Source organism: Miniopterus schreibersii (genome assembly GCF_964146895.1).
Source record: "Miniopterus schreibersii genome assembly, chromosome: 17".
Classification (NCBI taxonomy): Eukaryota; Metazoa; Chordata; class Mammalia; order Chiroptera; family Miniopteridae; genus Miniopterus; species Miniopterus schreibersii.
Genome location: NC_138117.1, coordinates 26,487,501 through 26,504,573, shown reverse-complemented (window position 1 = coordinate 26,504,573; position 17,073 = coordinate 26,487,501). Strand labels below are relative to the sequence as shown.

The 17,073-nt window shown below is 44.0% G+C and overlaps 1 pseudogene across 1 annotated transcript in view; it reads left to right on the top strand.

Annotated features, from left to right (window-relative positions):
* The window catches only part of LOC308546960 (large ribosomal subunit protein uL22 pseudogene), a 45,114-nt pseudogene extending 31,210 nt beyond the window's left edge, over nucleotides 1-13,904 (top strand). Inside the window, exon 2 of the transcript in view lies at nucleotides 13,705-13,904. The product of the transcript in view is annotated as a large ribosomal subunit protein uL22 pseudogene (transcript). The remainder of the gene's footprint in view (nucleotides 1-13,704) is intronic.
* The last annotated feature ends 3,169 nt before the right edge of the window (nucleotides 13,905-17,073 follow it).

Below are 17,073 nucleotides of genomic sequence, written 5' to 3'. Positions count from 1 at the left end.
TTAAGGCTGAAATCAAGCATTTGGAGTGTCCCAAAAACAAGCAAATCAGAAAAATTTCAGAGGCTTAAGTCTAATTCATGACTTAGCAACTTAACCTTAAACTGACCAAAAGAAAAAAACTCTTCTATTTGGAGGATCTAAACTTCAATGAATTCAAGTGATAATAACCTTGTTGATTTCAATTAATATTAATAGGTACATAGGCTAGAAGACCAAAATTCAAATTCTGGCTCCTTTAATTAGCTCTGTGTAATCTAATGTCTGTGCCTCGGTTTCCTGTGAAAAGTATTAGCACCTACCCCACAAGATAGTTCTGAGAACTGAGAGAGTGCGCCTGGGTTGTGCCTAACTCCATGCCTGATACTTATTAAATGTTAGTCATTAGCTCATAAGGTGGTGACAGAGAGCACAGGGAATGGCTAATGGTAAGTATGACGTCGTGTTGGTTGTTGCTAGTTTTCTCTATAAGGCTCCATGTGGAAGGTTCCTGAGTACTCGTGCTCTCCAGTGCAAGCACATTGTTCTATGGCTACTACCCTGGATGGAGCAGGTGGACCAATAAAGGAGCAGGAGGTGCTCAAGCCAACATTACTGCCATGTAGTCATTGGAAGGCTTACCCAGCACAGAAATGCACAAGTCAAACATCCAAGTCTGAACTGAATCATTTACACTTGAAAACAGCAAATGGTATGTTTAGTTTCTGAAGAGCAATAGTTTAAAAATCAGATACCTATGACTTATGAAACTATAGTTTCATTTAGATGGTGTGTACAACTTCCAGAGAATTTTTGGCTGCGTAGAGTTGCCTTGCCTTCTAATGGGAAGAATCAAACTCCAACAAGCAAGTGGGAAGATTTACCTAGGGCAGGAAAGTGGCATGTTACAAAATAATGCTTGTCAAGAAAATGTTAACTGATTTCATAAGATGTTCTCAAAATTACAATTCTGCAAGTGGACTGGAAGGCCTGGATGTGACAATGTGTGTGGAACATACATCTGAGTGTGGATAGTGCAAGCAACAGACCGAAATCTGAAGGCTAAGATTGTTACTCACTTGTATACTTGCTGTTGACTTCGGATGAACCCCTTTTTTCCCTCTATCAAATAAGAGAACCTGTAATAAAGTTCCTTATGAGGACAATTAGAGATTAATTTTTCAAAAATGCAATTTTACCAAACTAGGTTACTAGTGTTCTCCTGACCAATTAGAGTGGGCCTTTTCTATTTCTTGCTGATTTCATTCACAACAAACAAAACTGTAAGACACGTATTATTTGTAACTTAGGTCAGAAGGGGAAAATGTCTGGGCTGTATATACTAAGTGTATGAAAAATGAAAAATCCAGTGTGGTTGTTACAATGTGAATTCAACTCTGTAGGATCAAGGCCTAGCAAACTGCCAGGAATATGGTAGAAGTCTGGTGATTTACCTAATCCTAACACATAGGAAGCTTTGAAAAATTCAAAAGAAACATGCAAGGTTCAACTTTGTCTTCAAAGAGAACTTCCTTAACCACACAGTTATCATTCTCAGGGAGTAGAAAGCCCCAGTTCATTTCTCTGTTCACATTAGTGGATGGTGGGTCAACTCTGTCGCGAAGCAGAAACAGTGGTACTGAGAAATAAGATGGGAAATAACCACTTAGCAAAAAACAAATCTCTAAATGCTGGTCATTATACAGAAAGCTCAGCCTCGTTTCATGTATTCTTCTATTATATAGCATCTTAATTGTGCATAGCCTGTGGTTTGGGGGGTTTTTGTTTTTAATGAACGCTAAAACAGCAAAGCCATCTTGTGGAATGTAGCTTCAGGTTTAAGTAATCACCGCTCTCCTTGTTTGGCTGTACTTTGATGAGCGCCAGCATTCTAATTGCAGTCCAGCATCTCTTGTGTGGTAGGCAGTGCCAATCACCCCCATTATGTGTCGCTGAGGGGTAAGTGCCGGTTAGGGGCTGCAGCAATCACCACCCTAATTTTACAGAAGCGCAGGCTCCGTCCACGTCAGCGCTCTGGGCTCCAGGAGTAAGCAGCTGTGCTCGCTGTACTCATTAACCAGCCGCCCTTGACATTTGTTCCTTTTTTTTTTTTTAACAATGTCACAAATCTCTACGAAAGGAAACACTTTGGCTTGTGATTTTTTACTTTTATTTTTTGCATTGATTATTTCAGTTGTTTCTTTATGCAGGATCTGAACTTCCATCCAGAATAGTACTCCCACAAGCCTGGCCAGGTAGCCCAGTTGGTTAGAGCCTTATCTCATATATCAAGGTTGCGGGTTTGATCCCCAGTCAGGGCACATACAAAAATCAACCCATGAACGCATAAATAAGTGGAGCAACAACCTGATGTTTCTCTCTTCCTCTCTCTTGAATCAATAAAATAAAGTAGTACTCCCATATGTCACACACTGAGGTCCAAAATTCCAAAGAGCTGTACTTTGCTGCGCTTTGATGTGACAGAATGCCAACCCGAGGGACCAAGTTGAACGTAGGTCCAGAACTTCATTCACTGACCTGAAGTTTGGCTTTAAAAGTATTAGAAATTCTTGATGTTTTCTAAAACGCCTAAAAACCTGAAGCTATCAGTTATGTAGGATAATTTATACTTAGTGATTCTCATTTCAGAGAAACTTAGTATTAGTGGGTTCCTACCCTGCTCTTGAGATGATTGTTCACATTAATTACATTAGCTATGTCTTCATCTTTCCCTGCATGCAGTCGGGATCCAAGGTCTAGCATCTTGCATTTGAAATGGAAGAAGTGGAGAAAGGACATTTGCTTCTTTACATCCTGATTCAGCAAAGGACCAAATTCTCCTTACAGCCCATTGTTATTCTTCACAAGTTTTTTTTTTCTTCTTTTCTGTAAGACAGTAACACCATACATTAGCATCTCTGAAATAAGAATGTGCCTTTCAGTCCATGGCATGTCATAATTGGCAGCATTTTTCTTAGTGTACACAAAATCAGAGTTTAAAAAAAAGCTGGGAAATTCTTCAATTGTATAAAATCCAGTAAAAATTGCTAGCATTTATTAAAGGGTTTCTCAGACCCAATTACTCTTTTTTTTTTATTTTTTAAATATACCTTTATTGATTTCAGAGAGGACAGGAGAGGGAGAGAGAGACAGAAACATCAATGATGAGAGAGTCATTGATTGGCTGCCCCCTGCATGCCCCTGACTGGGGATCGAGCCCACAACCCGGGCATGTGCCCTGACAGGGAATCGAACCCCGATCCCCTGGATCCTCCGTCAACGCTCAACCGCTGAGCCACGCCCAGCCAGGCCCAATTACTCTTTTAAGTGCTTTTCCCTCTCAGTTTTATTCTCCACAAGAACTCCAGGACTGGGTAGAGATCATACGTAGCCTGTTTTACAGACACAATCTCAGAGGGATGAAGTGACTTAGGAAGTGGCAAAGCGAAGCTTTGAACACAGGTCTGTTGGTGGAGCCCCGTGCTCACGTTTCACCGCACACCTCTCCGCCCAAGCCTGCCTTAGAAGAAGATCAGTTGACTTGATCTTCAGTGTTCTTTTTTCAGAGTTTTGCGAAGATAAGCTTATCTCCAATTAGAGAATACTAATCATGCACAGTAAAATAGCTCACAAAACATTTTAATTTATTCAATAAACACTAATAGACTTTTTCTGGATACTATGGGGATACAAAATTTAGAACACAGTCCCTGTCTCCAAGAGCCCAGTCTAGTGGGAGAGGCAGACATCGCAGACAGTAACTAACAATGGGGATAGTTAGAGCAGGGCAAGTACCAGGTACCGCAGGAACAAGGCTGAACTTGAGCTGGACTCTGGGAGCTGAGAGGCTTCCCCAAGGACATGACCTCGACACTGAGTGTTGAATCATGAGAATTTGCTTCGGGGCTTCATGCACAGTTCTGAATGGTGACTGCAGGAGTGACTCGGTCAGTCAATCAGTGAAAGAAAGAATCAGCCACAGCTTCCAAGAGACCGAGCCCATAATTCAGGGACACCAATATGTAAGAAGCAGTCAATGAAAGACAAAACTTTGAGGGAGCCTTAGAGGGGATGGGAAGAGGTAAAGAGAAACCAGAGGTCATGGAAACCAAGCAAAAGGCCTCCAAGGAGTGTCAGCAGTGCCAGAAGTTGCAAAGAAGAAAAAATAAAGGCAAAGAGTTCATCAGATTTATCTGTTAGGAAGGCTTAGGGCACTCAGTAAGAGGAGCAATGGGTGTCACCAAGGGGCTCCCTCTGCCTCATTTTGGCTTAGGGACCTAAGGCCTGGAAGGACCTGGTGGGATCCGGTGAGGTCTTGACTGCCACGTGGAAGCAGGTACTGGACCCCTCCCAGCGCCAGGAAGAGAGAGTGAGTGCAGTTCTGTGGCCACTGACCACCACCACACCCAGCCTGGAGAAGTGCGGGTGAGGTTGGCGGGTGCTGGGACACCGCGCCCTGCCCTCCCCTGGCTGAGAGCCTTCCAGTGGGCTGGCCTTGCGCAGAAGACAGCAGCCCGGGGGCCCGCCAGTTGGAGCTGCTGAGCCTGGGCAAACATTTACCCCTTTCATCATGCCCCTGGCTGAAGCCCTAACCGCTAATATTAGTTCTTGTGACCGCAGGTGACGTTTTATGACCGATGACTGACTTTACAAGCTATAGGATCTGCCTAAGAGCATGTCCACGAGCAGGAAGAAAAGGAGCCCCCAGAGTGCGTTGAAGGGACAACGAAACGAATAAAGTTAAATTGCTTTATGATTGCACCCGATCAAACCCAACTCATCGAGTGAAAAGGTTACAAGCAAAACTCAACGGAGGGAATAAAAGCGGTTACAAGCAGCGTGGCTGTGGCCGGGCTGTCACTAATGCCCTGGTTCCAGGCATCCAGACAGAGTGCACAGGGAGGGGAGGCACAGGCGGGGCCCCACCCTCTCCGGAGTTAAAGTGTGAAGACAAGGAACACGTACAAAAATCTGACAATCATAAGTGCTGTCGAGGGAGAAAGTGCTAAGAGGATGGAGGGAGAGGAGCCAGTCCTCCGTGAGAAATTTTCCTGTAAGCCCAGAAGCTCAGGATGGGGGCACTAAGACGAAAAGGTGAGGGAGGGTTGTCAGAACAGCGCCCCAGGACAAAGGTGACATGTGGCAAAGGGCCGGCAGGCAGGGCAGGGTCTCCGGGACTTGTGTGCCAGGCCTGGGGATCCAGGTCCAGCTCGCTGCCCTTGGCGCCCGAGTATCTCTCCTTCTCGCCCGGCAGTTCCCATGGAGGAGTGTGGCTGCAGGTGCCACCTGCGCCAGGTGCGTGGAAGGCGTGTCCTTGCTTTTTCCCCCTCCTGTTTGCCCAGCAAGTCTTTCTGCTGTGAAGAGGCTGGTGAAAGTCAAATTTCCTGGGACACTCAGCAATATTTTGGGAAAGTGCCTGTAATTAGTATGATTTTATTATGTCATTCCCCTTCCCTGCATCAGTTGGGCACTGTTGAATGAGACCTGCAGGTAAGTAAGAGCTAAGACAACCCACTGAGGAGCTGTGTGAGCGGGCACAAGAGCTTGCATCTCAGCTGAGAGGCAGAGAGAGACAGCAACTGGCTTTTCGGGAGAAACACTGTTGATTTCCAATGTTCAAGCTCTGATTTAAGTCAGAACAAAAAAGCTACACGGCAGGAACTCTTTTCTTTAACGGAGATAATTCCTCATAATTAAGCAGCAGAACATCATCTTCACGAACTCTGAGGGATGCCAGATGTTGGGAAACATTCTTTCTTAATCTGGACAAAGCAAACCTAACATTCTTCTGATGAGCATGTTTCATGAATCCTCCACTGTGCTCCGTTCTATCACATGTGCATTTTTATGTTAAACTGCAATTACTTAAACTCGCCCCTATCCTTCTAAATTAATTTTCCGAAGATGGAGTGCAGTCGTCCCCTTAGGCTATGCGTTAATTGAGGCTTTTTTTGCACCATACTTCATAATGTCTAGGATAAAGCATTTCTACTCCCCACATCTTCGCTCTGCACAGTCATCTTGCCCTGTTTCCCACCACCTAAGACGGTCATACTAACAGGGGAAGTGTACAAGGTGACCGTGTGTTTTGTGTTGTTACAGAGTTAGGTTGAAATTGCCAGGCACACATTGAGTCTAGTCATTTTGTTTACACATTGGAGAAAAAATTCAGTTTATTCAACATTTCATGTAACTGCACCCAAGTTTTGCCAGGCTGGAAACTTGGGCCTTTTTTGTGTAGTGACTTTTTAATTCTAGTTTTCATAACCTGGAGATCAGACTGTTGCTTTCACGTGATGTATGTGGTGTCTTGTGACCGGAGTTTGCTTTATTTTTTAGTATCTGTACTCCTTGCATTTTTCAAGAGCAATTTTGTAAACAGATGATGTACTCCTCCATTGAAAACACAATAAAAAAACAACGGCACAAGCCCACATATGCACACACACAAAAAAAGTTCCAGGGAATCAACTGAAGAGGGTCTTCTCTCTGGCTCTCTAACAATTAGTTGAGAGGCTCCTACTTGGGAAAGAATCCACAGCTCCATCATTTATGGAGTCAGTGCTGCTTAAACTGGGATCCAGGGGCCAGTCTCTGTTCCATTCTGCAAATTGTTTGTAATCCAGCCTGCAATGAGATAAGTACAGACACAGAGTAAGCATGTAGAGCTTTTATGGCAATTTGACATAATAGTTTCATGTCTTTTGAATTAAAAATAATAATAATAATTGAGCTTGTGTTTTGTTTGTCATTGGAGGATTTTTTAATTGATTTCTTCTAATAGTTTGTCTTATTGCAAATATTGCTACACGATGGATTTAAGACAAAATTGGTCCTTTCCCACAGGTGCTGTGAGCCCCTACGGGGACCTCAAAGGCACGCCACTCAAAAGCACAGGCAGTGAAACCCAACAGTCCCAAAAGACCTAAAAACACTGGCGACAAGTCAGAAGGGAGCTTGGAGCCACTCTGTTGATTTTCAGATTCAAAACAGGTTCTTGGCCAGATTCTTGGCAGCTCTCCAGATTCCTGCCAGCAGGAAACACGCATAAGGAGGCTTCTGGAAAGCAGAGTCCACTCCCCTGGAAAGTCAGGTTTATCTAGAGTGGCTGCTTCATTTCACAGGAAATCCACAAGAGCATGGAGGCAGAAACTGAGTGACCAATGCTGCTTCCCAGCCAGTGTCACTTCTGCTGCTTCTAGCTTTAAGCAGATAGAAGCGTCCTGGGCTGATACAGTCACAAAGCCCATGGCAAGTCTCCAAGTGGCAGCGATGGCACTGTCAGTTAGATAAAATCAGGCATTCTGGGTAGGTAACCAGCCTTTCAAAGTCACCACATTTACCTATCGTGACTCTCATAGTGACTGAGAAGATGAGGTCTGCTGTTGGACTGATTTTGGCCAGGGAGAGGCCACAGCATCCCCACTTGGGCTGCTTTTGGGGACCCTCTCACTAAGCTGGCGCTTCAGCACTCATGGGCAATTGAAACCCATATGTCCTAAGTGGACATCTCCAGGGCCCCATTATTTGTATTCTTAGCTGTGCTCATGTGTCTTTAGATGGTGTCTTCCATTAGACTAAATGAGTTGGATTTTTGCAGGCATGAGAAAATATCTTCCCATATATTTTGCAATCTTCCCACATGTCTATTACATTCTGTACCCAGTGGGTTCTGAGTAAATGTTGACTAATCCATTAATAAAATGTTGTAAATCAAACAGCAGGTACCTTTTTTTCCCCACTTTCGAAGTGCTTTTTATTTTCCTTGCTGCTGTACTGTTTTACTCAAAGCTCCATGAATTTGATGCAAAACATTGGAAATTAAAGAACATAGAAAAAATAATACAAAACTTAGGTAATTCAATTCCCATTGGCAAATACATGTCACTATCTAATTCGTTTGTGCAAAAATCTGTCTACTCACCATTTGAGGAAGCCTCGACTGATGAGATTTCTTGAAGGGGAATTAAAAAACTAAAACCGAAAGCATTTGTTTTACATTCCCTTTTCTCATCTCTTGAATTTCTTGAAAACTATGCACAAAGTCTCAAATGGGAGCTGGATGTGCTCATCTTGGGGTAGTGAAACTCGGCCTCAACGCCCAGGGAGCAAGGGTCCAGCTATGAGGGAGCCTGGAGGGGGTGAAGGGGGCAAGGCCTAGGAAGAGAGAGCCAACGGGGGTACAGCCCAGTCTGTGGGGGGCCAACCTCAGGCCACCAGGGTAGACACCAGCTCCGTTTTGTGAACTGGCAGGCCCTAGGCGTCCCTCCCACGGTATTCCTTTCTCTCCTCTCCTACATTCAGAGAATGACCACTGAGGTTATGAGGTAGGGGAGGTGACAAGGGGAGGTCAAGGCCCCGAGAGGCCTGGGGATTAAAGCAACTATCAATGTGTATGTTAAAGTCACCAAGAATTAAGACAGGAGTGGTGTTGGGGAGACTCACAATGAGCTAGAAATGACAGTCACCGAGATGTGCAGGGAGTAACCCGGGGGTCAGGTATTGCAGAGCCGGGACGATGCAACGATGCAGTTTGATGACATGAGATGAAAGCTGGGTGAATTTGGGAGGAGGCTGGGGATGGGCAGGAAGCACTGGAGAGGAGGAAGGAGGGCACCCCGAGGCCCAGGGGTCCCAGGGATGGGGGTTGGGAAGAGGACCGCAGGGGCAGCGTGACGCCAGGGGGGATCCAGGCTGTGATGAGAGCAGGAGCCGAGTTGATCACTGAGGGATGGGGTGGAGGGGGCGGGGCTTCGCTAGGGCCCCAGGGGGATGGGACGGTTTCAGGGCTTGGAGGGGATGGGAGATTAGGACGGGATAGGGAAGAGACTGGGAGGCAGGAGAGGGGGGTGTCGGGGTGCCTGGGGGCTCTGTGGGATGACTGCACAGGGATGAAGGCCTAACGAGATTAGTACTCGTCCACTCAAAAGAGATCTTGGTGGGGAGCCCGCCAGCGGTTTCTATGAGCAGTTCAATCAACTCCTGTTTAGTTTGTTGGTTTTCAAATGGCAGTTGTCTTCACGTGCTTTTGAATTTGGTGTGTAGCCTTTGTTTTGTTTTGTTGCGGGGTGAGCTGGTTAACATGCATCACTATACATAGTCATAAGGTTTTTCTTGTGGTGAGAACTTATAAAATTTACTGCTTAGCGACTTTCAAATATATAGTACAGTGTTATTAACTATGATCACCATGCTGTACATCACATCCTGAGGACTTATTTATTTTATAACTAAAAGGTTGTACCTTTTGACCTCCTTCACCCATTTCACCTCCCCCCCAACCCTCCCTGGCAACACTAATCTGTTCTCTGTATCTAAGAGCTTATTTTTGCTTTATTTTTTAAGTTTCCACATATAAATGAGATCATACTTGTCTTTTTCTGCCTGACATTTCACTTAGTATAATGCTATTGCGAATAACGCCAGGTTGTTGCAAATAGCAAGATTTCCTTCTTTTTTAAATGGCTAAATAATATTCCTATATATATATTACATAACATATATATATATGTGTGTGTGTGTGTGTGTGTGTATATATACATATATATATAGTCACACTATCTTTATTCATTCATCCATTAAATGACACATTGCTTCCATGCCTTGGCTATTGTAAATAATGCTGCAATGAACATTTCCTTACAAATCAATATTTAAGTGACCAACACCCAAAAGAAAAATCAACAATAAACAGTTCACAGAAAAAATACAAATATGTATTTTAAATATATAAAGAATCTTAAAATGTCCCTATCAAAGAAAGGCAAATTAAAGCTATACTATTTTTTAAAAAAATATTTCTTTATTGATTTCAGAGAAAGGAAAGGAGAGGGAGAGAGAGTTATCGATCGGCCGCCTCCTGCATGCTCCAGACTGGGGATAGAGCCCGCAACCCGGGCATGTGCCCTGATCAGGAATCGAACCCCGATCGCCTGGATCCTAGGTCCATGCTCAACCACTGAGTCACCCCGGCCGAGCTAAGTACTATTTTCATCTGTCTATCAGCTACTCTTTGCATAGTGCTGATCTATCACAAAAGCAGATGGGTCAAAGAAATGCTTAACATGTTTTTAGTGTGTTTCCTGTCCCTATGCATTTAGACATGCTTTTCCTTCTGCACAGAATCCCCTTCCACTGTGTGTCATGTAGGTTAACATCTAATTCCAATTCATTCTTCAAAACTCAGCCCATCTCACCTTCTCCAGGAAGCCTTCCTTGTTTACCATGACAGCTACCCTAGTCTGATTAATCTGTCTCTCTTCTGGGTTCTGTGTAATATTTTTTTAAAATTTTATCATATTCTTGTCTGCTTGATTTCAGTCCTTGATTGACTTGTTCCCTTTCCTAACTACTGTGTGAGGGCACCAAGCCTAATTTGATTTTGTGTTCCCAAGGCCTAGCTCACTGGGAGCACTCAAAGATCCTTTGTTGGCTGTATGAATGAAGAACTTGTTACTTCACTATACATGGTTTAGCGATGCCAGGTTATGTGCTGAGCATAGTCCACTGGGAGGCAGTATTGTGCAGTGGAAAGCTCTCAGTTTGCAAGACAGAAAGCCAGGGCTTCCGCATCAGCTCTGCCACCTTCTACCTTCCTGTCCCTGGGCCACGCAGTCTCCTTCAGACACCAGCAAAATAGGAAGAAGAGAAGAACTTTCCTACAGGATTTTCATGAGGATTAAGATCAATTTAGGTAGATTTAGGTAAACTATCCAGCATATTGTAGGTGTATTTATCATAAGGTAGCTCTTGACTATAGACTTATGTAAGAAAAGCACAGTTACAGGTAAAGGCGGAGTTCAAAGACTTAAGTGTTCTTCAGTCAGGTTGCAAATGATCCTCACTCTAAAGCTCAGCCCACTTCTCACTTCCCTTGGGTGGTTGAGGGCAGATGTCTTGGGTTCAGAGGTCCTCAGGGCTCCTTGAGACTGGCCAAGGCAAATCATGGGCTTCAGGAACTATTACTGCCAGGCCCTGTTCAGCTGCATGTGCATTAAATAGATTTTTGTGCACTGGCCTGGGAAACAAGCCACCATCTATAATTCTGTTTCTATGGGGAAAAGCTTTCTGTGTTCCAAACAACCAACTTAATAATGAACGCCTGGAATACAACCCATTTGTCGACAGGGACCAGCTGACCGGGTTTACATGGCTCAGCCAGCCAGCCAAGCGACTGCACAGTGTTGATCTAATTATAATGAATTCTCTACGGTGACTAATCTAGCTGTGGTCTCCACAATTGAAGAGGAATTTTGAAATATTGGAGAGGGTTCTACAAAGAACCACAAAGATGATTAAAGGACGGAAGGAAAACGTAGTCTGGTCTCTATAGTTTTAAGAAGAATGTAGAAACTACCCATGTGATAATTGCTCTCCAATGAAAAAAGGACTTGACTCTGTACTGTGTCAAGTGCATTTATCATTTGCTAATTGACGATGAATTCCTAAAGAAGGAATCCAAGGTTTGTTGCACCCCTGGTCAGGGTATCAGGCACTTTGCTGGCCTTTAACGTACAATATTTACTTTTGTTCTCAGAGCCACCATGCCAGATGGACATCAGTGCTTCTGTTTTACAGATGAAGAATCTGAGATTCAGAGAAATTAATTTGTCAAAAATCTTATAGCCAGTAATACAGAACATAGATTCAAACCCAGACCTGATTAATTTCAAAGCCTTTCCAACAAATTTTCTACAATGCAGCAGAGAGATCTTTCTGAAATACAAACCTGATATGTCCTATCCCTGCATAAACAGGTCCATGGCCCCACTGTGCTCCTGGGGTGCAACTCAAGCCTCTTAACATGACTGATGGGACCCAAGTGTTCTTCTTCCTGCATCCCAATCTTGTCCCTACCATCACTTGCTCCCCTCAGTCCCTGTGCTGTATTTGGACATTTCTCTAATCCTCCGTATGCTTCCAGCCTCCATGCCTTCACACACGCACCCCTTCTACTTTCTGGCCTCTCCTCTTGTGTTGGCTGACTTTCTTCTGCCCACCCAGTGGATCTCAGCTTGCACATGGCTCCCCTGACTCTCCAAGTACAGCTCACCAGCTCTCTCTCTGGTCTCACTGCCTATCACATGTCCCATATAATAGCATTTATCACACTGAATCCTAAATGCATGTTTTAGCTACCTCCCCAAAGCCCCCCCCCCACTCCTCACTCAACAATTACATGCTAATTAAGTGTTGAATGATCACAAGCTATTTTTTACAAACAACAGTTAAAATATTGACATTTACAAAACATTTACCTTGTTTTTAAAAGAGGATTTGTGGTTATCCTGATTTGAGGTTAGCCCTTCTTTGCTGTTCCCTTGTTTTCTGATATGTTTTCTTGAGAGGAAGGAAAGGCACATAGCAGCCAGAAGGATGCTGGGAGTCCTGCAAAATGTTAGCATGCCCATGGAATGTGTCCAGAGTGGCCATCATCCATCATCTAGGTCAGGGCTGAAAGGAGACTGAGACCCTTCCATCCCTTAGCTTCAGGAAGGGCCCAGTGCATCCATTACATTGAAAAGAACACTGATCTGTGTAGAGTCCTCCAGAGAGAAACCTCCAGCCTTATCCAGTGTCAAACAACCCTTGGGATAAGGAAATTCTTCCTTTTGTTTAACTTTAATAAAGCCCATTCTTTTGGTGCTCTTGGCAACAGAGAAAAAGCAGCCATCATCCTCCATGCAGTGCCTCTTCTGAAGTTCATGTCCAAAACTGATGCTTCTTAAATCACCCTGAAGCTTTTCCCTTCTGGGATAAACCCTCCCAGGTCCATCAGCCCTTCTTGGCTGGTCACTGAATGACTGTTTGGCTTTTGCCCTGAACTCTCCACATTCTCTCAATCCCATTGAACTACAGAGACGAGAGCTGGCCCCAGCTCTCTGTTTCAGCTCTGATCAGTACAGATCAGTGTAGCAATTACCTCATGATCCAGACATGCTTTTCATTTGCCACAGTTCTCTACTTGCTTTTTTTCTTTCTTTCTTTTTAATCAACAGAACTGCAGAGTTGTGGCAATTCCTCCCGGTCAACTGGTTATCCACTAAAGCTATACTTTCAATTTTCCAGCCAACTGCCTTTGAGTGGTTGGCACCTTGCCTTTGAATATGTTCACTTTTCAACTCCAAGTGCATGACCCTGACTTTTCCTCTGCTGAACTCCATCCAGCCCATGTCTTATTATTCCAGTTGACCAGAATTGCCTTCTCTGACTCCTCGAGCCTGTAGAGATCTTTCCCTTTAGTGACACCTCAGGCTTTGTGAGGAGATGCCTGCTTTTGGTGCATATTTCCTATTGATCAGTCCATTAGTCAGATGAAGCTAAATTATGCTGCTGAAAACAAGTCACCCCCAATCTCAGTGGCTTAAAACAATAGTTTTGGGTTCTCTGCTCTCCCAAAAACAACCTGAAGTGACCTCTGAAAATGGTTTGCTATTTACTTGACCCAGAAATCCCCACAAACATGCAAATCAAGAGGTTTAAATATTCATGTTCACTTTAAGAACACTGGTGAAACTGCCCAGGCCATCAAGGGTATGCATATCCAAGAAGCCACCAAGAACCTGAAGGATATCGTTTTACAGAAGCAATGTGTGCCATTCTGTCGTTACAATGGTGGAGTTGGTAGGTGTGTCCTGGCCAAACAGTGGGGATGGACATAGGGTCAGTGGCCCAAAAAGAGTGCTGAATTTTTGCTATGTAGATTCTCTGGTCATTGAGCACATCCAGGTGAACAAAGCTCCCAAGATTCAGTGCAGAATTCATAGAGCTCATGGGCAGATTAACCCAGACATGAGCTCTCCCTGCCACACTGAGGTGATCTTACTGAAAAAGAGCAGGTTTTTCCTAAACCAGAAGGGGAGGTTGCACAGAAGAAAAAGATATCCCAAAGGAAACAGAAGAAACAAAATCTTATGGCTCGGCAGTAAACTCAGAATCAAATAAATGCTGATAAAAGTAGAAACTGAACGTTGGTTGTCTTTATTAGTAAATATGTTTCAAGTGTCTCTACAAGAGGCATCAAACAAACTTTCTTCTGATTAGAATTAAAAACATAGTTTTGGGTTTTCTTTTCTTATTTGTGCTACACTTTCAACACTGGTCAGCAGAGAGGCTCTGACCACAATAGTCACTCCAAGGTGTGGATTAAAAGAAGTCCCACCATCTTGTGACACCACCATCTCAATGCACAAACCATCTTCAGGGTTTGTGGGGTCAGGGCCACAAAGCATGGAGAATGGAGAAGTTTCGCATTTTAATTCCTTCTAGAAGGGACACACTTCGATCATGCTAACATTTCTTTGGTTAAAGCAAGTCACATAATTGTGACTAATTCCAAGGGGGTTTGTGCTCTGAGGGAGAGAAGACTTGGAAAGGAATTTTGGTATTTATTAGTAAGGTCTTCCACAAATCAATTTTCCTAAAGATTCCTGTTTTCCTAAACACAGTGATCTTTTATTGTACATCATCCATAAATTCTTGTAAAACTTGTAGATCTGGGGCCTATTTTTCCCTACTGAACATACCCCACAAAAATAGAAGCATTTTTCTATTCCATAGTCCAGATTATATAAGATATATAGGTCAAAGACCAGATTCTACAAAAAAGCTGTTAGTGGAATAATAAGACTGACCTACTGATAATGTTTTTTTTCTACTGGTGAGAGTGCTATATAAGACGGAATTGTTAGAAAGCCAGTGGCGTGAAGTTGTGAAAGACATCTCTCCCTCAGTCTACCAGATCCACTGCTCAGCCAGCTATGCTATTATAGCTGATCGCATGTTACAAACAGAAGAAGGAAGTGCAGACCACCCCCAGTGGTTTTAAAATCTCAATAAGACAGAGGCATCTGGTGATGCTGAGTGCAGCAGAGGAGAAAAGACAGTGGGTTGGGAATCTGAGCCTCGCTCAGCTTTCAGGAAACTCTGTGACCTTGGGAAAGTCATTCTACCCCACCCCCACCCGGGACCTCAGGCTCCTGCTTTGCTTGGAAAAGGGTGGTTCCCAGCTCTAGCTGCTTATCTGAATCCTCTGAGGAGCTTTTTAAAAACAGATTTTTAGGCCTCACCCAGACCTTCTAAACTATCTAGGGCAGGACCTAAAATCTACGCATAGTTGAGGAGATAATCTCTAATGATATTCTTAAATGTGAACAACCCCACAACTCTGTCCTTGACCTTCACTTCCCAGACTTCTTCCACTTCAGTTGCCATCCATATCTCCAGTCCAAACCTAAGAAGCACAAAACTGAACTCCTCATTTCACTCAGCCCTAAAATGCTCTTTGTACATATGCAGATTTCCTACGAGAAAGTTACAACAATCCATCCAACCAACAAAGCCAGGAAAACCTGGTTTCACTTTAGATTCCTCCCTTTCCCCACCCAGTTAATCTTTCAGTCCTAAATGTCTTCCCCGTTTATGCCCAGAGTTCCTGTCCTGGTTCAGACCTTCATTATTGTTGCCTGGACTCTTGGATTTTACTTCTTTCTAGATTTCCTTGACTTGAATGTTACTGATTCCTTCCCCTACCCCATTCATATCCTTTAGTTCCAGAGTGATCATTCCAACATAAAATATCCACTAAAAATCTTCAATGATTTTTTTCATTGCCATTAGTTTAAAATTTAAATTGCCTTGCAAGACATTCAAGGTCTGTCAAGATGTTATCCCACCATTTCAGAGCCATTGGCAGTGGCTTCCCTGCTCACACTATCCCTGCAACAATACTCAGCTCTGGTGGTCTACCAGCTTCTACCGGTCTTTGCACACGATGTTCTCCTATAGAAACATTATCCCTACACCTGTCTTCCGAATTATGATCTGCCCACTGCCAGCTTTGGGAAGCCCTCACAGTCTCCTCCCCAACAGAGTGACCACCTCCTTCTACACTTCTACTGTACTCTGCTCACACTTCCATTTAAAGAATTTATTCAATTGGGTTATAATGGCTTCTCTGCATATCAATCCCCACCCCCCTAGAATGGAAGCTACCCAGGGCCTGGAGCAATGTCTGACACAAAGCACAAATATGTGAAGAATATATGAATGAATGAATGAATGAATGACCCTGTCAGCACTAATCATCCTAGAAGTCTATGAATGCTTCAGAACAAAATATGAAGTGTAATAATAAATTCTATGATTAAATTTACACCTGAGCAATGACTTACAGCAAGGTGGGAATGAACAGAGGAATGAGCAGGAGAGGAAGAGGCAGGGAGTGAACAGCTATATAGAGCAAGAGCAGGGCGGATTTTTTGGGTATCTTTGACAACCCAGTATGGAGTCACTGTCAACCACGACAGTTATGTCCAGTGCTATGCCAAGACTGAGGTAATGGGGTATAATGGGAGTGCCTTTGGGAAGGCCCAGAATGCCCCAAACCACAATTCTGGACACTCGGATAAAGACTCCATCTGGACACCGATATGAGTGTGACCTCTGCCCCTGGTGGGCTATAGGAACTCAGAGCTCCGGCCACCCAGGGCTGGAGCCTGGCTGTACCATGGGTCACACTTGGAGCCCTGCTGAACCACTCCCGGGACCAACACCCGCCTCTCCACCTGCAGACGCCAGTGACTGGGACTTGGCGCCACAGGCTCGCTCCCGTCACGTAAGCTCCCCGGTGTGTAACCTGCGTGTGATTCTGTTGGCTTATCGGGGAGGTGTTCCCCAATTAACACGGTGTTGTAGAAACGCACAAACATGTGTGAGTGACTCCTTTCAGGGATGCTCCCTTGCTGAGGACAGCAGCTAAGATGGGGCAAGAAGACCCACAAAATCACGGTGTGCAACGCGAAAAACCAGCATCCTGGCCCCCGCTCTGCCCAGCGCATCCTTAATGCTGAAGCTCTTTTATGAGATTAAATTAGAAGCGAAGCGGCTAGAAAATTAAGATCAACTTGATTGAAAGTCACTGAATAGCATGATTTCACAGAACTGTTTGAGTCCTTAAAGCAAATTTATTTTCACTTGCAGCTGCTTTTTTCTGACTCTCTCCTCAAGTAGTGACATGTGCTAAGCCTGAAAGCTATCCTTAGAAAAACTAAAAGTTGCAGAACTTCCAAAGTGAAGCAACCTTCCCGTTGGCTGTTC